We start from the raw sequence: 15,199 nt of genomic DNA on the forward strand, positions 1-15,199 counted from the left end.
TGAATATATTCGAACAACAAGCCAAGGCAAATTCTGAACAAAATTCGAACACAAAGCATAAAGAAAATTTGAGAAATATTTGAACAACAAGCTAGGTAAGGAAGCTGGAAATTCTCGAACACATGATATGCAAGGAAGCTGGAATTATTCGAACATACAAGCTAAGGAAGAATTCTGGAAAGAAATTCGAATCAACACTATGGAAGTTTCTGAAAAAAAAAAAAAATAAACGAACCAATGCTATAAGAATATGGAAACTTTCGAACCAACAACACATGTTCAAATCAATCCTCAACAAATCAAAATCATAGCATCAACAACCCTCAAGCGTGAAATGCAAACTGCACAAGAATTTTGAAACCAAAAACAGAAATCTCTCGGCCAAATTGCAAGAAAAGCTGAAACAGGGCACACGACATAAATAAATTTCAAAAGCTTCAAGATATGCAACACACAAAATATAAAAATCTACATGGTGAAGAAAGAAACCCATTATCCTTGCCTAAACTAGAGAAAAGAAACCGAAATGAACAAGAGCTCGAAACGAGCTGAAACTCGATCCAAGTAAGCTGCTGCAGGGCAGCTCGAATAGCTCGAGCTAAGGGTGAGGTACAATGGAGGTGATGATCGGCTGGAGCTGCTGGAGGGAACAGCGGCAGGGATGCCGATGGTTGAGCTTGGAGGTGAAGAAATGGGGAAATGTCGTTGTGTTTGTGTGTGTTTAGGCGTAGGTGTGTGTATGTTTGGATTAGATATTTGAGTCCAAGTGTTAGAATAGGTAACCCTAGAAAAATGAGAGTGAATGTTAGAAATTCAAAAAATAGTGAAACACAGTTTTAAAAAGTTCTAAATCAAAACTTAGCAATTTGGATTACCATTAAATCGTACTAAATAAAATAAAAGCTTAAAAATCCAAATTTAAAATATTAAATTTGATCCTACTAAACCGAAAATAAAAATACTAATTTTCGCAAAAGTTAGAAATAATAAATTTTAACGCGCGGGAAGAAAAAGAAAAAAAAATATTTTGCCAATTAATCACAGAAAATTAAAATAATTAAAATCATAAATATTAAAGACTAATTTAGGCATGAAAATCCAAGAATTAAACACTTAAAATATTCTGATGTCACGACGACGAGTAAAATATTTAAATAACAAGTAGAGCGATTAAAATAATTTAAACAAACTAGACTAACGTTTAAAAGCAATTTAAATAAATACACAAGTGGAAATAAAAAAACTTTAAAATAATTTGGACAAATAAAAGAAAGATTTGAATAAAAAAGTCTAAAACCTTTAAAATGATTTAGACAATTAAAAAGGATTTAAATAAATAAGCTAGACATTTAAAATAACTAACCCTAAACTTAGACTATTTAAAATAAATAAGTTGGACACTAAAAAATAGTTAAACAATAAGCTAAACAAATAAAATCATATAAAATAATAAACTAAACAATAAAAATTAAAATAATTTAAATATGCAAGCCTAAACCTTTAAAATATTAAAAAAATTTAAATTGCACATTAAAATCATTTACACACATAAATTTAAACAATTAAAAAAATTAATTAAATAGTTAGTACAATAAAAATTATTTGAATAAATAATAAAAATATTTATTAACACATAATTCACATAAAAAACTTAAATCAAATAAACTTAAAAATAATAATCCTAATACTTATTAAATTAACTCATGTGATTTAGTAGATTGGATTTTAGGCGTCACAATTCAAGATTAGGCTTTGAACGAAGAAATCAATTAAAAACAAGCCTTGGTATCGGTCGACTACGCCCTTGAAGTTATTCACTCGATCATTGATTCCCCAAAAATAATTAGATCACACTGAATATTCATCATTGAAAATTTAATTCATATCTCACCTTAATTTTAGTTAATTAGACACAAGCATTTTAAATCAACCATTACCAATTAATTAAACCAAATACAAGCGATTAAGGTTTAAACCCAAGGTAGAATTCAAACTAGTGAAATTGATGAAGCTAAACGATACAAACACAAGCGGTTGTATTTAATCCAATCAATTGTTGTTCCTACATATTGACAAATTCACAAGTGGAAAATATTAATCATAGTTGCTTCACAAATTAGATTGATCAAATAATTACGAATTTGATATCTAATTTAGCTATAGATTGTATGAAAAATTATCAGGTGATCAAGCCAATAATTAAACATACAAGCATATCAATCGATTCTAAAAAACTATTGATACTCAAATAAAAATTAAACGATGAAAATCAAATCTCACAAGATAAATAAAACTTCAAGAGTTTGTATTCCTCAACCAAGAATAAAACTTAGCCAAAAAAATTCATGAAAATCCTAAGAAAAGATTGAAGAAAGAAATTAATTCTAAGAAGAAGAAAAGATGAAAACCTAGCCGCCAAGAGTATTCTTCCACCTTTCATTCGTCTAAAAACTCTAATTACAATTCGAGTTCTAGATGATATTTAAAGTATAGAGTCCTTCCCAAGGAAATTTCCTTTTTTAAAATATAATTTGCCTAATTTTCGTCTCGCTCGATCGGTAAGAAACTATCAATCGAGCGCACATAAGTCTGATCCGCATCATATTTTTCCATCTCTTCTCCCACTCAATCGGTAAAAATTTACCGATCGATCGGGAGCTCTTCTGTCCAAAATTTTCTTCCTCTCGCTCGATCGGTAAAAAGTTACCGATCGATCGGGAATTTTTCTGCCTCGCACTTATTCTCTTATCTCGGCTCTTTCCTTCCATTCTTTTGCTCCATTTCTTCTCTTTTCCTATATAAATCACATACAATAATTAGGAACTATGAAATGAATTTAATCAATCAAAATGCACCTAATCATCATAATTAGTCCAAGTAAACATAGGAAAATATCGACATATCACTTCACCCAATTAGTGTTCAACTCCTCGTATAGTTTTTATACACTCTCCAGAGTTATATCATCACAATGAGCTTCCTGTTCTTCTTGATCACTCGAGCTAGAAAAATTAGATACAACAAAGCAAACTGACTTTTGACTTGTGTTGCGGATAGTTTTTGCAACATTGGAGGCAACACCGAGTAGATTGACTTGTAAACTTCACTTTTCATTCAGAAAGAATTCAAGGAGTTATGATCTTCTTCTTCATTATGTGCTTGACCTCCATCAGAGTCATCATCACTCAGGGAAGTGATCATACCTTTACGAGGTCTGTTTACTCACTCATTTGCATAGTGTCCATATCCATGGAATTCCATGAATTTAAATTAAATTATCAAAATTCTTGGTATTAGACTATTTCTTACCATCATACATTGGTCGAGATTGTCCTCAAGTAGGAGAAACCCTTTGTGGTTTTTCAGGAGTAGGTAGAGTTGTCAATTTTGATTAGTGTCCAACTTTCTTATTGTCCCTTACTCTCCTCAAGTAATCACCAAACTTCTTGGTGATCATGGAAATTTAATCTTCACACAAGTCTGATTCATTGACTTCCTGCAAAAATTTAAGCAAATCTTTGTATGAGTGCGAACAACTAAGTCTCAAAAATACTATATCAATATAATAACTAATATAGGAAATATTTAATCTAAACAATCAAAACTCATAGTTCAAATATTTAGCAATTTAGGAAAGTATCATCAAAGAATTTATGTCTTGGAAGGATGTAAGTCATATTCCTTGCAATAACCATACCTAAAAAACATCAAAAATTAACTTTAACATAAAATTTATCATTTAATCATTTTAACACATAATTTTACATTAATTTAATTAAAATATATCGTGAGTGGATTCATGCTTTTGGACATTATAAACAGAGCATCTACCACGCGATAATTATAGGCTAATTTTCAATGATTCCAAGCATAATTCGCAGCTTCAGCTCATGGTTGGTTGAAGGGAGGTCGGATGACCCCTTTCCGGCATTGTACGGTTTCCTCGGCATGAGCATGATGGGCAAATTGAACTTCTTTCTCGGGCTACAAGTGAAACAACTTGAAAATGGCATCTTTATAAACTAGGCTAAGTGCACCAGAGAACTCATTAAAAAGTTTGGCATGGAGAATTGCTCTGCCATATCTACTCCTATGAGTGCTTCTATAAAGCTTGAAAAGACGAGGCAGGAGCACCAGTTGAGGTAACAATGTATCGAGGTCTCATAGGTTCATTACTTTACCTAACGGCATGTAGGCCTGATATTATGTTCGTTGTATGCCTTTGTGCAAGGTTTCAAGAAGCACCAAAACAATCTCACTATATAGCTGCTAAAAGGATTATTAAATACCTTAAGGGTACTACAAATTTGGGTCTTTCGTATTATAAAGATTCATAATTTAATCTTGTTGGTTATTCAGATGCAGATTATGCAGGGTGCAAGATTTATAGAAAAAGTACTAGTGGATCTTGTCAATTTCTGGGAGACAGACTTATTTCATGGTTCAGTAAGAATAAAACGGCAATTGCCACTTCTACAGCCGAAGCAGAATATCTAGCAACTGGTAGTTATTGTGCCCAAATACTATGGATACAACAACAACATCGAGACTATGGAATACAATCTAGTGAAGCCCCCATCTTTTGAGACAACACTAGTTCAATCGCATTCACTCAGAATCTCATAATGCATTCAAGAACAAAGCACATTGATGTACGACATCACTTCATACGATAACATGTGCTAAATAAGGAGATTCAGATGATTTACATATCTACTGACCAGTAGGCAGTAGATATTTTCACCAAGCCACTAACGGACGCTAAGTTTTCTTATTTTTGCAATGTACTTGGCTTAATAGAACTAAGTTGAAGATAAGCATGAGTTAAGGGTGAATACTGCATTTCATTAAAATAACCTTATTACATCGATGCGTAAAGCATTTTACATTAACCCCCTACTGCGTCTATATTCGTAATGAGTTACAGAGATTCGGCTTCTCATCTCTCGACTCCACTCAATCATCTAGCGAGTGAGTGAACCTTGACCACTGCAGACATCATCCTTAAAGCAAATGTTCTGCATTTCATCTCTTTCTGCCAAAAGCATCAAGAGTCTCACAGCAGAAGGCCTTAGCACATCTCGAGTGCTTTGAGTATGCAAGGTAAGTTTGCATCGCAGCAACCCCTCAGCAACGCGTGGATGCATAAGAGATAAACCAGTAGGCAGGTTGCGACGTATCTCCTCCAGAAGAAACCAGATACACATGCCTCTTGCAATTACCCTATTTGTATACACGGTCTTTCTTCTCTCAAAATCAGACTCATCCATTGTCATTTTCGTTGATTAATCTAAGTTATGTTTTCTCCTTTGCTTGACGCACCATATTTATAGGAGAGAAAATCAGAAGGCCAAAGGTCTAGGAGGACAATAGTCTCCTACACTGAACCATCGAGAATATCTTTACAGAATATTGGCTCAGACCTTTGATAAGCATACTTTACCGATATTCGTGCATTTGGCATTTAATGAAAGCTTAAAATAGTTACTTTTTGCATTGTACTTTTCTGACTATTGTTTCATTTTTTTAAAGCTTATTTTATCTGCAATTCATACTCATGAATATCAGCCTTTTAGTCACATCACTCTTAATATTCAGACATCGGCTACGTGAAAAGTTATGATATCAATATTTTTTCTATGAATGCATTTGTTACTTATATCTTTTTCAACAGTGAATCATTCCGAGTAATATAAGTATATGCAAAATATTTTCATTCATACTAATATAAGTTTCACAGGAGAATTTGATTACATAAGAGCCTAAAAGGCTGACACTGCCTTAGCAATCTCTTTCTCTACTGTATTCTTCCATGAGAGCATGAAGAACGTAAGCTCTCTGGTAGGAAAGCGAACCTAGCCAATGTCCTCTGACCGGATGAGCTCCAGTCCTTCAAGCTCCTTATAGAGCGAGATCATGTACAAGCCCTCAGGACTGAAGATGTTCACCGGATCAGTCGACACCAGATTTTATTCATATTGCTGCATCTGGGCAGCATAGTCTCTATCAGGGTCCATCGAACCCTGAGGATGAACAGCAGAGAGATAAAGACGCAGCTTTTCAAATACCTCCAACTCTTCAACAACTTGGCCAAACACCGTATCCTCATACTCGCGAGATCTATCTCTGGTCAAAGAAGCGTTGAACTCCACAGCCAAATCTCCTCCTGGACCCGGCATCCTATTTTTTTTTCTCTATTTTATGCGTATATTTTGATGCCCTACTGATTTGTTGATCTCGTATTTGTAGGAACCCAAGGAAGGTGAAGGTTCGGCAGATATCAATTGCATTTGTTCATTATCCACTGATATGCTTACACGTCAAATCATACTTTTTGGACTTGATGGCGTATCCGAAACGCCACTTACTGATGTCAGAAGATCGGTCGCATACAGATATTGGACTTTGGAACCAACCGCCTTATTATTATATAATATTTATATATATACTGTTTGCCTTATCTTTATAATCTTACCACGCGTTTTTCAAATTTCAAAATTCAAAATTCAAACTTTAGATGACGTGTACACCGCGGCTACCCACACACATAACACAAACATATATATTATTCTCAACAACTCGAGTATCGATTTCTTTACAAATCTCTTTCACGAATACTAATCTTATTTCTTAATTTCAGAATTCTTCAACATGTCTATCAAAAAAACATGTCTGGGAATCAACTTTGAAGAAATCCACTCCATCAAAAATGCAGAAATCTCTACAATGTTCCACATGATTAAAGCATCAGGGCTTCGCAAATTTCTCATCTCTAGCTCTACCATGAACTACGATCTAGTCAAGGAATTCTTCGAATCTGCCGAATTACATCATGGAAGAATTGTTTGCATCATCAAGGGATGGAAAATAGAATTCAATCAGCACTTTTTCGGTGAAACTTTTGGGTTGCCCACCAGTTGTTTGATGAAATGCACAGATCTACCTGACGGAAATGCCTCTCACTGGGCTGCTCAGTTCACATTGGATGGAGCACCTATTAAATTTAATGGTCTTAAACAAAGCCTAAAGCCCGCATATCAACTGCTAGCCAACATTGTAGCAAAAACTCTTTTGGACAAAGCTGGATCTTATGACAAGATCACTCTTGAGAAATTTCAGTACATGGCCTCCATTTCCTCTCAGTTGACCTTCAACTGGTCGTCCATTCTCTATTCTACTCTCTGTGAGATGATTCGAGGCAAAGGACAATCCGAAGGCTTTGCACTACAAATTTGTCATCTTCTTGAGCCTTAGGTGTGGACTTATCCAGTTTTGAAGTCTTTCATGTCTCAAAATGGCTCAATACAGTTACTATCCCTTTGTTCTTGCAAAAAAATCAAGTAACTGCTGATCAACTTGGGACCATCAAATGGGAAATCGGAGCAGAACAACAACAAGCTGCCATGGGAACTACAGCTTTTCAACAAAAGCGCCCTCGAACTACCAGGCGCAGTATAAATGTTGACTCAAATCTAGATGATGATGCCAGTGACAATGCTCCCTTGGTTCAAGTCTTCGGTGGCTCTTCTCTTTCTCCAAGGAAAAAAATGACTCTCAAGACCTCTCAACCGAAACCTAAGAGGATAAAGTTGCTATCAACTATTCACAGTCCAACTTTTTTTGTGACAGCAGCCACGATAGCAGTCTCCGCATCGATGAATCTTGATACTCAGACAGTCTCTATCCCTCAGCTGACATCTGAGCCAGCTGAAAGCACTACAGTCACTGTTGCACCAATCTCGGTGGCCATATCTTCTTCATCAGTTGATGCAGTCTCCATCATTAGTAATCAAATCCTCAAGGATCAAGATCCAATTGTCAACACTCCAGTTCCTCCACTTAAAGAGCAAAAACTCTTTTGGACAAAGCTGGATCTTATGACAAGATCACTCTTGAAAAATTTCAGTACATGGCCTTCATTTCCTCTCAGTTGACCTTCAACTGGTCGTCCATTCTCTATTCTACTCTCTGTGAGATGATTCGAGGCATAGGACAATCCGAAGGCTTTGCACTACAAATTTGTCATCTTTTTGCAGCCTTAGGTGTGGACTTCTCCAGTTTTGAAGTCTTGCATGTCTCAAAATGGCTCAATGCGGTTACTATATCTTTGTTCTTGCAAAAGAATCAAGTAACTGCTGATCAACTTAGGACCATCAAACGGGAAATCGGAGCAGAACAACAACAAGCTGCCATGGGAACTACAGCTTTTCAACAAAAGCGCCCTCAAACAACAAGGCGCAGTATAAATGTTGACTCAAATCTAGATGATGATGCCAGTGACAATGCTCCCTTGGTTCAAGTCTTCGGTGGCTCTTCTCTTTCTCCAAGGAATAAAACGACTCTCAAGACCTCTCAACCGAAACCTAAGAGGATAAAGTTGCTATCAACGGTTCACACTCCAACTTTTTTTGTGACAGCAGCCACGATAGCAGTCTCCGCATCGATGAATCTTGATACTCAGACAGTCTCTGTCCCTCAGTTGACATCCGAGCCAGCTGAAAGCACTGCAGTCACTGTTGCACCAATCTCGGTGGCCATATCTTCTTCATCAGTTGATGCAGTCTCCATCATTAGTAATCAAATCCTCAAGTATCAAGATCCAATTTTCAACACTCCAGTTCCTCCACTTAAAGGAATCACTCTCACTGAGCTCTCAGCCATAGCCTTCAACAGAACCTCGACCGAGTTCAAGAAAAAGGCAAATGCATCTTCATACCACCTCCAAAAGCCTCATCTGTTGGTAAAATGGAAGTCTTACTCATCATCTCCGGCATTCTTAGAGCTGTGCGTTTTAGACTTCAGGAATTTGATGAATGAATGAACTATCGCTTCAACGTCTCATACTCTCAAATAATGCACGAGAACAAGCTGGCATACCTCTCCAGGTTAGAAGATAAAATGTTCATCCTTACAGCAACTTCTCATCTTGAAACTGCTCTCAGTAGATATAAGCTGGTTGATGTTCAACTCCGTGATAGCCTCGCCCGATACATTCTTTTTCAGAGAGAACAGCACTATCAACATATGAGCAAGATAGCCAAGGATGACAGTGAAGTCATCTTGCATCTCAAACAGTCAGTAGATGTCACTGACAACTTCTTACGGTAATATCGGCTAAAGCACTCCATTCATAACCCCTACCGAAGAATACCAGCGCATGTACCGTGAAGAAGTTCAGGTGATGATTCCAATCTTGGATTCTCACGATAACTCAGAACCGCCCGACTTTATCTTCACCTCAGAGGAACAAGACTTCATTGCAGCACAAGAAGAATTTCCTTCGACATATTTTTCTTTTGGTTCCACCTCTGACGAACCAACGACATCATGCACCTCTACCGCTTCAGAACCTCCACTGATACAACCAATTTCATCAGTCGCTGATGACTCTCTTACTGAGATCCCACTTAATTCAGTATCAGACGTTTTGAAGTCTTTAACTGACTTGGATGAAGTTCAGCCTACATATCCTTTTCATAAGATTGACTCAACTGACTCCTCTCCTCAACCGACTACTGAAGAATCTCAGCCTACCAGTCCAATCAGTCCAGTTGATCAGGCGATTAGGATCGATGCATCCTTCTCATTGGCTAACACAACCATAACGCCATCACTCGTTGAGCACACTACCTCCTCCCCTGTTACGACTACTACCAAAGATCAAGCAATCACACTCAACGCTTCAAGTAGAAACTTTGACAAACTTACCTCAGCTTCGGCTGATCAACAAGAATCCACGACTTATGCTCTGGAATGCATCATAGACGAACTTTGCTCTACAACGCAGAGTCTTAGCAATCGCATCCAAGGACAAGATGCTGGTATTGCAAGCTCTAGATCAGCAATTATGTCTCGTCTCAATAGTCTATCTTCTGAGATTGGCAGATGCGTCACCGAATTGAAAAACTACAAGGAACGCAACATTTGCGCCATGGATATCGTTGCCGAACAAGTGTCACAAACTATTAGTCGCACAAATGAGAACACCTCCGGTATCAGCTGATCTTAGCACGTCAACCGTTATCTATCAACCGAGCTAAGAACATAAACCGACGTATGCTCAACTGATCTAGGTTATCAAAGCAAGGATATCTACTGAACTCACAAGTTGACAGGATGTCTATCGTACTCAAGAAGTCACTAATTCCCAGTTTCTCAGAAGGTTGACAAGACAACTTAAACGCAAAGAACGAAGCATTTAAGGAGCCATCAGATAAAGTAAGGAAAGCCATTAATAGCATTTAATGTGAACGATACATTGAATATACAATTTAAGGCGCTCCTAGTACAGATATTCAAAAGATATTATCGCATATCACAAATCAAGGACTGATATTTGACACTCTAGACATTTTCCTACCGTTGTTAAAAGGAAGGAGACGTTGAAAAAAACTACTAAATATCAGAGCTTACTCAGAAGAAGAGAGAGATCCACGCTTACAAAGATTTGCATACTTGAGCACTTGAAATCACTTCTTGAATACTCGACTGCTCACTCAACCCTTAGCTAAAAAGCTTATCCGATCTACAAAGAGATCTTTTCAAGGGTTGCTCAAATCCAGCCGTTGTTTGAAGAACACTATCTTCTACAAGGATTTGATATTCTAAGCCTTCAAGAAAATTAGAGTGCTATCATCATCAACTGAAGAAATTTTGATAAGAACTTAGAATCTTATCAGTGTGAATCTAGGAGTTCCATCTTGGGCATTTGATAAGTCCTAACTTGGATCGGGTGTATTGCACGTCGTTGTAATAACCAAAGTCTTCTAGTGTATCCTTCCCGTGAAAATATTTAAACAATAAGCTAAAAAATTAAAATCATATAAAATAATAAACTAAACAATAAAAATTAAAATCATTTAAATATGCAAGCCTAAACCTTTAAAATATTAAAGCAATTTAAATTGCACAATAAAATCATTTAGACACATAAATTTAAAAAATTAAAAAAATTAATTAAATAGTTAGTACAATAAAAATTATTTGAATAAATAATAAAAATTATTATTAACACATAATTCACATAAAAAATTTAAATCAAATAAAATTAAAAATAATAATCCTAATATTTATTAAATTAACTCATGTGATTTAGTAGATTGGATTTTAGGCGTCACAATTCAAGATTAAGCTTTGAACGAAGAAATCAATTAAAAACAAGCCTTGGTATCGGTCGACTATGCCCTTGAAGTTATTCACTCGATCATTGATTCTCCAAAAATAATTAGATCACACTGAATATTCATCATTGAAAATTTAATTCATATTTCACCTTAATTTTAGTTAATTAGACACAAGCATTTTAAATCAACCATTACCAATGAATTAACCCAAATACAAGCGATTAAGGTTTAAACCCAAGGTAGACACAAGCATTTCATGCGTTTCACATTTTACATCACCAAGTATACAAACCATGCCATGAAGGAAAAATCTGGAATATATTCGAACAACAAGCCAAGGCAAATTCTGAACAAAATTCGAACACAAAGCATAAAGAAAATCTGACAAATATTTGAACAAGAAGCTAGGTAAGGAAGCTGGAAATTCTCGAACACATGATATGCAAGGAAGCTGGAATTATTCGAACATACAAGCTAAGGAAGAATTCTGGAAAGAAATTCGAATCAACAATATGGAAGTTTCTGAAAAAAAAAATAAACGAACCAATGCTATAAGAATATGGAAACTTTCGAACCAACAACACATGTTCAAATCAATCCTCAACAAATCAAAATCATAGCATCAACAACCCTCAAGCGTGAAATGCAAACTGCACAAGAATTTTGAAACCAAAAACAGAAATCTCTCGGCCAAATTGCAAGAAAAGCTGAAACAGGGCACACGACATAAATAAATTTCAAAAGCTTCAAGATATGCAACACACAAAATATAAAAATCTACATGGTGAAGAAAGAAACCCATTATCCTTGCCTAAACTAGAGAAAAGAAACCGAAATGAACAAGAGCTCGAAACGAGCTGAAACTCGATCCAAGTAAGCTGCTGCAGGGCAGCTCGAATAACTCGAGCTAAGGGTGAGGTGATGATCGGCTGGAGCTGCTGGAGGGAACGGCGGCAGGGATGCTTGAGAAAATGGAGGTGCCGATGGTTGAGCTTGGAGGTGAAGAAATGGTGAAATGTCGTTGTGTTTGTGTGTGTTTAGGCGTAGGTGTGTGTATGTTTGGATTAGATATTTGAGTCCAAGTGTTAGAATAGGTAACCCTAGAAAAATAAGAGTGAATGTTAGAAATTCAAGAAATAGTGAAACACACTTTTAAAAAGTTCTAAATCAAAACTTAGCAATTTGGATTACCATTAAATCGTACTAAATAAAATACAAGCTTAAAATCCTAATTTAAAATATTAAATTTGATCCTACTAAACCGGAAATAAAAATACTAATTTTCTCAAAAGTTAGAAATAATAAATTTTAACGCGCGGGAAGAAAAAGAAAAAAAAATATTTAGCCAATTAATCACAGAAAATTAAAATAATTAAAATCATAAATATTAAAGACTAATTTAGGCATGAAAATCCAAGAATAAAACACTTAAAATATTCTGATGTCACGACGACGAGTAAATTATTTAAATAACAAGCAGAGCGATTAAAATAATTTAAACAAACTAGACTAACATTTAAAAGCAATTTAAATAAATACACAAGTGGAAATAAAAAACTTTAAAATAATTTGGACAAATAAAAGAAAGATTTGAATAAACAAATCTAAAACCTTTAAAATGATTTAGACAATTAAAAAATATTTAAATAAATAAGCTAGACATTTAAAATAACTAACCCTAAACTTAGACTATTTAAAATAAATAAGTTGGACACTAAAAAATATTTAAACAATAAGCTAAACAATTAAAATCATATAAAATAAAAAACTAAACAATAAAAATTAAAATCATTTAAATATGCAAGCCTAAACCTTTAAAATATTAAATCAATTTAAATTGCACAATAAAATCATTTAGACACATAAATTTAAACAATTAAAAAAATTAATTAAATAGTTAGTACAATAAAAATTATTTTAATAAATAATAAAAATATTTATTAACACATAATTCACATAAAAAATTTAAATCAAATAAACTTAAAAATAATAATCCTAATACTTATTAAATTAACTCATGTGATTTAGTAGATTGGATTTTAGGCGTCACAATTCAAGATTAGGCTTTGAACGAAAGAATCAATTAAAAACAAGCCTTGGTATCGGTCGACTACGCCCTTGAAGTTATTCACTCGATCATTGATACTCCAAAAATAATTAGATCACACTGAATATTCATCATTGAAAATTTAATTCATATCTCACCTTAATTTTAGTTAATTAGACACAAGCATTTTAAATCAACCATTACCATTGAATTAACCCAAATACAAGCGATTATGGTTTAAACCCAAGGTAGAATTCAAACTAGTAAAATTGATGAAGCTAAACGATATAAACACAAGCGGTTGTATTTAATCCAGTCAATTGTTGTTCCTACGAATTAACAAATTCACAAGTGGAAAATATTAATCATAGTTGTTTCACAAATTAGATTGATCAAACAATTACGAATTTGATATCTAATTTAGCTATAGATTGTATGAGAAAATTATCAAGTGATCAAGCCAATAATTAAACATACAAGCATATCAATCGATTCTAAAAAACTCTTGATACTCAAATAAAAATTAAACGATGAAAATCAAATCTCACAAGATAAATAAAACTTCAAGGGTTTGTATTCCTCAACCAAGAGTAAAACTTAGCCAAAAAAATTCATGAAAATCCTAAGAAAAGATTGAAGAAAGAAATTAATTCTAAGAAGAAGAAAAGATGAAAACCTAGTCGCCAAGAGTATTCTTCCACCTTTCAGTCGTCTAAAAACTCTAATTACAATTCGAGTTCTAGATGATATTTAAAGTATAGAGTTCTTCCCAAGAAAATTTCCTTTTTTGAAATATAATTCGCCTAATTTTTGTCTCGCTCGATCGGTAAGAAACTACCGATCGAGAGCACATAAGTCTGATCCGCATCATATTTTTCCATCTCTTCTCCCACTCAATCGGTAAAAATTTACCGATCGATCGGGAGCTCTTCTGTCCAAAATTTTCTTCCTCTCGCTCGATCGGTAAAAAGTTACCGATCGATCGGGAATTTTTCTGCCTCTCACTTATTCTCTTATCTCGGCTCTTTCCTTCCATTCTTTCGCTCCATTTCTTCTCTTTTCCTATATAAATCACATACAATAATTAGGAACTATGAAATGAATTTAATCAATCAAAATGCACCTAATCATCACAATTAGTCCAAGTAAACATAGGAAAATATCGACATATCACTTCACCCAATTAGTGTTCAACTCCTCGTATAGCTTTTATACACTCTCCAGAGTGATTTATCACAATCATCTTCCTGTTCTTCTTGATCACTCGAGCTAGAAAAATTAGATACAACAAAGCAAACTGACTTTTGACTTGTGTTGCGGACAGTTTTTGCAACATCGGAGGCAACACCGAGTGGATTGACTTGTAAACTTCACTTTTCTTTCAAAAAGAATTCAAGGAGTTATGATCTTCTTCTTCATTATGTGCTTGACCTCCATCAGAGTCATCATCACTCAAGGAAGTGATCATACCTTTACGAGGTCTATTTACTCACTCATTTGAATAGTGTCCATATCCATGGAATTCCATGAATTTAAAATTATCAAAATTCTTGGTATTAGACTATTTCTTACCATCATACATTGGTCGAGATTGTCCTCAAGTAGGAGAAACCCTTTGTGGTTTTTCAGGAGTAGGTAGAGTTGTGAATTTCGATTAGTGTCCAACTTTCTAATTGTCCCTTATTCTCCTCAAGTAATCACCAAACTTCTTGGTGATCATGGAAATTTATTCTTCACACAAGTCTGATTCATTGACTTCCTGCAAAAATTTAAGCAAATCTTTGTATGAGTGCGAACAACTAAGTCTCAAAAATACTATATCAATATAATAACTAATATAGGAAATATTTAATCTAAACAATCAAAACTCATAGTTCAAATATTTAGCAATTTAGGAAAATATCATCAAAGAATTTGTCTTGGAAGGATGTAAGCCATATTCCTTGCAATAACCATACCTAAAAAACATCAAAAACTAACTTTAACATAAAATTTATCATTTAATCATTTAAACACATAATTTTACATT

The 15,199-nt window shown here is 34.6% G+C and overlaps 1 long non-coding RNA gene across 2 annotated transcripts; it reads right to left on the bottom strand.

Annotated features, from left to right (window-relative positions):
- Positions 1-2,402: 2,402 nt before the first annotated feature.
- LOC140876180 (uncharacterized) lies at positions 2,403-12,140 on the bottom strand. 2 transcript variants are annotated; one of them, XR_012148696.1, is made up of 3 exons: positions 11,935-12,140; positions 3,310-3,496; positions 2,403-2,794 (listed from the first exon to the last, which is right to left on the bottom strand). It is a non-coding gene; the product is annotated as an uncharacterized lncRNA (long non-coding RNA). The 2 variants fall into 2 exon arrangements; XR_012148697.1 differs by lacking the exon at positions 11,935-12,140 and adding an exon at positions 10,414-10,912.
- Positions 12,141-15,199: the final 3,059 nt, after the last annotated feature.

Source organism: Henckelia pumila, chromosome 1 (assembly GCF_033568475.1).
Source record: "Henckelia pumila isolate YLH828 chromosome 1, ASM3356847v2, whole genome shotgun sequence".
NCBI classification, from domain to species: Eukaryota; Viridiplantae; Streptophyta; class Magnoliopsida; order Lamiales; family Gesneriaceae; genus Henckelia; species Henckelia pumila.